Genomic DNA, 6,089 nt, shown 5'->3' with positions numbered 1-6,089 from the left:
ATGGAATAACGGTTAGTGTCATCTGTGCCCGATGGAGTAGCGGTGAGTATCATCTGAGTGACAGTGATGATTAATGACGGTTAGTATCATCTGTGCCCGATGGAGTAACAGTCAGTATCATCTGTGCCCGATGGAATAACGGTTAGTATCATCTGTGCCCGATGGAATAACGGTTAGTATCATCTGTGCCCGATGGAGTAACAGTTAGTATCATCTGTGCCCGATGGAATAACGGTTAGTATCATCTGTGCCCGATGGAGTAACGGTTAGTATTATCTATGTCCGATGGAGTAACGGTTAGTATCGTATGTGCCCGATGGAGTAACGGTTAGTATTATCTATGTCCGATGGTGTAACGGTTAGTATCGCCTGTGCCCGATGGAGTAACGGTTAGTATCATCTGTGCCCGATGGAATAACGGTTAGTATTATCTGTGCCCGATGGAATAACGGTTAGTATCATCTGTGCCCGATGGGTAACGGTTAGTATTATCTGTGCCCGATGGAATAACGGTTAGTATCATCTGTGCCCGATGGAATAACGGTTAGTATTATCTGTGCCCGGTTAGTATCATGGAATAACGGTTAGTATCATCTGTGCCCGATGGAATAACGGTTAGTATTATCTGTGCCCGATGGGGTAACGGTTAGTATCTTATCTGTGCCCGATGGAATAACGGTTAGTATTATCTGTGCCCGATGGAATAACGTTAGTATCATCTGTGCCCGATGGAATAACGGTTAGTATCATCTGTGCCCGATGGAATAACGGTTAGTATCATCTGTGCCCGATGGAGTAACGGTTAGTATTATCTGTGTCCGATGGAGTAACGGACTGTTAGTCAGTATCATCTGTGCCCGATGGATAACGGTTATAACGGTTAACGTTTAGTATCATCTGTGCCCGATGGGGTAACGGTTAGTATCATCTGTGCCCGATGGAATAACGGTTAGTATTATCTGTGCCCGATGGAATAACGGTTAGTATCATCTGTGCCCGATGGAATAACGGTTAGTATTATCTGTGCCCGATGGAATAACGGTTAGTATTATCTGTGCCCGATGGAATAACGGTTAGTATTATCTGTGCCCGATGGAATAACGGTTAGTGTCATCTGTGCCCGATGGTGTAACGGTTAGTATTATCTGTGCCCGATGGTGTAACGGTTAGTATTATCTGTGCCCGATGGTGTAACGGTTAGTATTATCTGTGCCCGTTGGAATAAACATACTCACTCACTGTGCTCGTGGGTGTTACCAAAGTGGCAGACATCTGAAGCGTGAATCGTGTCGGGGTTGTTTCCCCCAATAAACTGCCACGAAGAGAAGTCAGTAGAATACCCTTGTGAAATGTGCCCCTTGGTCGTGACTCTTTATAGACAACTGTTTAGTAACCTGTTTTAGAATAAAGACAACTGAAGGTATTTTTCATTTTTGGTAAAATATTATGTTCTAACAAATACGTTTTTCAGTAAACCGTTCAGATAATTTCCGCTGCTATTTTGAATTAAACCCAGTAGAATCTTTTCGATTGAGACTGGTTGTTGTCTAATATTTCCTTAGTATTTTAATCTATTCTGGCCACTTGTCAATCTTCAGCCTTTCCCTGTGGACAATGTCTCATATATCAGCCAAATACACCCGCCCGTGTTATATAACGTCATAACGCACAGCTTCTTGAAGATCAGGGCCGATAACTCCTCCAGTCGAGGGGATCTTGATCTTATATACACACATAGTGGGTGTACTTGTGCAGCAATGAGGTCGCGTGTTGACACAACAATTCCCTATCTATCTATTGTCTCCTCGTATACCCGGCCACTGTGTATCTGGAGGTGGGACAGGTTGGGTTACCCTCGCACTCCGTGTCTGGTGGTGCTTGGAACATGGAGATAAGGTGTTTTCCAGCCACTAACCTGTGGTGTCTAAAACGACCGCAGCATCATCATTTACTACATCAAAGTAAGAGACATCTACTACCATTTGTCCTTTCTCTGGAATAGTTTTTAATTTGAGCGCCGTATCTACGCCTTAGTAATACTTTCATGACAAATGTGTACGTGTCTGTGTGTATTTATACATACTAATTTTGTTCCTCTATCCGTAAATCTATATTTAATGTATTTTACCTCTTTTTTATAGAACTGCAGGGTAAAAGAAAGTGTACGCCCATATTTAATGGCGGCTAAAGATAAAACAAACAAGGAATGGTTATTCGATGGCGACACATTTAACACGGGTATCCAGTTATTTCTGGACCTCAAGTTAGGAGTGTTTCTGGGGCTGTTTTAACCTAGCAACATGCAGATAACGATTGTTATTCATTGCTCAGTTTCTGTTTTAAAATGTACACTTTCTAGTCCGTCAGTTTATCCATTCCTACCGATTCATTGTTATTCAATCGGCTTTGTCATATCAGCAGAACTTCAGCCATTTTGGAGTGAAAGATGTTAGTGAAAGAACTAGTGACTGTTTATCATGGATAATTTCCGTAAAAACCGGGAGTGCCGTTTTGAAATGAGCAACTTGTGTTGCACAAATGAAACTCAGAGAATTAAGAGTGCGTGTGCGCGTGCGCGTGTGCTTGTGTTTGATTTGTGTGTGTGTGTGCTTGTGTTTGATTTGTGTGTGTGTGCGCTTGTGTTTGATTTGTTGTGTGTGTGTGTGTGTGTGTGTGTGTGTGTGTGTGTGTGTGTGTGTGTGTGTGTGTGTGTGTGTGTGTGTGTGTGTGTGTGTGTGTGTGTGTGTGAGAGATAGTGCTGCTGATACTATGCCGCAGTTTAACATGGATACCCAACTTAAACACAATATAATGACTCCGAGCCACCCGGTCCTTGTTTCATCCCTTTCTGCCAATAAGAGGCGACTAACGGGATCTGGTGGTCAGGCTCGCTGGCCTGGTTGACACATGTCATCGGTTCCCAATTTCGCAGATCGATGCTCATGCTGTTGATCACTGGATTGTCTGGTCCAGACTCGATTATTTACAGACCGCCGCCATATAGCTGGAATATTGCTGAGTGCGGAGTAAAACTAAACCCACTCACTCACCTTTCTGCCAGGGTAATAACAAGTACCATCTGTTGCCGCCTTTCACCTAACGGGGTCGAACCACCGACCTTCCCCTTTCCTGGTAGAGACTCTATCCACCTGACCGCAGAGGGCGTCGCGTTCTAGCGAATGTCATTTTTTGCTCATATGCCCTGCTTTCACTGTCCTTTAAAATCTAATATCATCCAAATGAAGCAAATGAATATAGGAAACCTTCAACTGAGACTCTTGTAAATCTTCTAAATGTAGCTTTACGATTATACAAATATCAAATACATATTAAAGCAATTCTGATACATCAGACCTGCACTTCATAAATAGTAATAGCATGTGAATTTCTGTTCGAAGTTGTTGATATACTTATGTGTTGTATATGTATATATGAACGCACGCACACACACACGCGCGAGCGCACACACAATAGAATCGAACTCAGACTCTTGCGGTGACGAGCGAAAGCCTGAAACACTATCCTATTAAGACGTTTTCATGTGCATCATAGCATTTAATAAATTGTTATATATGGGGCGTTTCCGCATGTTCTGTGACTGTTGTTAGTGTCTGAACATGCGTGGTTGAATGATATTTGACTTTACTACTTGGCTTCTGGACATATTGGCTAAAGAGTCACATGGCAAACATCAAACTATTGGTATTTCTACATTCACATACATTACACAAATGTAATCGATAGGATATGTATTCCATCCTTGGAATTTATTCTGCCAATCAATCATGTGTACACTACCTCGGTCACAGGTTAATACTCAATGTATAAGAAGGAAACGCCGTCTCTTGACTGTTTTAAGAAACTTGCGGGGTCTTGATTCAAACACTACGTTATTTTTGAAAAGGACAATTTGTTTCTTATTTTGATTAGAATGACTCAAAGGAAATATATAATTAACTGGTGTAACCAGAAAAAAGAAAACTCTGCTTTTTATTACGTTAAAACTATTTTTACGAGCATACGCCGTCAAACGTACAATGGAAGGTCGTCATTTGCAAAGCGTTCAAAGGATTGTATCTGTACAGTTATGATTTATATGAGGCGGATTGCCCTGGGGCCCTCAAGTTCAAACCATATATCACAACCATACCTGAACTACACTCTCTGAGGTTTCTAGTGCCATTACATTGCGGTACGTTATTTACGGTTTCATCCCCATAAACATGTAGCAGTAACGCTGTGTTAAAGGGCAATGGAGATTAAGTCCATGAATAACTGTAAAACAGAACTCCTTCATTAACATCGAAGGGTTACGGTGCTGTGTGATGGATGACAAAGTGTTGGATCGACATGTCGCTTTATGGACCCCGAAACACATTGACAGATATAAATATGTAAATATAGGAGAAACCATAGGAGAAAAGTGTGCACCTTGCTGTGATCCGTGCTGGTAATCTATAGGAACGTCAATCTATCGACTGGGGATTCTCTGTGCATGCTGTGAGTGGCTTGTTTATTTCTCGTTACTCTGCTTTTTTATCACATCCTTATTGATGTACCCCCCGAGCCGTGACCCTACGTACAGAGGAACAAGTCAGGCCTCTGTTGTCCCACAAAATTACTCCCCGTTACATGAAGGAACGCGCACGAATGTTTTAATTGATATACGAAACCACCTGTTATACTGGCATGGGGGTGATTGTAAAGTGGGTTTCTACTGGTTGGGACTTTGATAAGATGTGAGAAACTAAACGTGGCGAGGCGATAAATGAGTCGGTATATTGCACGCGGAGCGTCTCTTTTTCGATGAAATATCAGCATCTCATCAATATCTCCGGGATCCCCTCTGAATACTTTATAGGGAAGGATATTGTTTCCCTAATTCCTTTCACGTGTGGATTAAATAAACAGTAGTTTTGTTCGTCATTTTTAAAATATACCAAATCAACATAATTCAAACATTTTATCATTTGTTTGTACAGGAAAGAGAACGACTTACTGTGTTGCCATGGATACAGAGGATGACGATGACGTAATTCCGTCTGAAGCTGTCGTGACGTAAGATCCCGTGAGAAGTGTAGGGGGACGTCAATGTAGATGCCGCGAGTGGTTTCGGTGTAGAATGTTTGGCGTGAAGACGCCCATAGCCAGATGTAGACCGACCAGCAGACAGAGGGACTTCGACACTGTGCGGACGATTGTGTCTCGGAGGTAGGACTGTATCTTGTCCTTATGCTGCAACAATTCCTTATCCGCTTGATAGTTTTCAATTTATATATTTTCAGTATAAACAACCCTGACATTTATTTCTTCACCAAACCTGATAAAAAATTGCATTTAGCAAATGTCCACTATGTCTCAGAAAACACCGACCTAGAGATTACATTACAAATCCGGTACCTATTTAACCACCACGTACTGCTTACTGGTCATTTCTTTCCCGTGTGAAAATATGCATTATGTAGGAAGACGCACGTTAAATCTCCAAATCACCACCATCACCATTACTGTTTTAACTTCAAATGCATTGAGGCATGCGTTGGTCGTCAACTAAACGTGGCATACACGTTTATATACTTTACACTAAACTATTTAGGATTCTTGGTTAGAATAACTCCTGAGGGGGTCAACAAGTGGATATACTGGTCGGTGCCATGTCATCATACCACAAGGGCCGGAATCGTTGCTCGCAGTATCATCAGATTGCCTGGAAGTAGACTTGAAATGGACTTGGTCGATGATGACAAACTTTATCAAAACGTTATTGGATGAAACATTCCCCCAAACACTGCAAGACCGTGCGCTCGGGAGACCTATTCCCGTATTTAGTGTGCAACTGTAGATATTTTTACCAATTCTGTGTGACATTACAATTTCGTCTAATTTGGGACATTGTAAAATAAAATTATATCATCAAATCGTAATACTATATACGATCGCTATCTGTAGAGGCATACATAAACGTTCTTCTTCAAAAACTTTGAAACCTCGTAATTCTAATCTTCCCAAAGTAACACACATATAACACTATTGGACATCTTATTTAACGTTAAATGCATGGAAGCAAAGCCTGTCACATAACTAGAATT

Source organism: Haliotis rubra, unplaced genomic scaffold (assembly GCF_003918875.1).
Source record: "Haliotis rubra isolate DU_JTF1 unplaced genomic scaffold, ASM391887v1 Scf382, whole genome shotgun sequence".
Classification (NCBI taxonomy): Eukaryota; Metazoa; Mollusca; class Gastropoda; order Lepetellida; family Haliotidae; genus Haliotis; species Haliotis rubra.
This window is presented reverse-complemented; position numbering follows the sequence as displayed.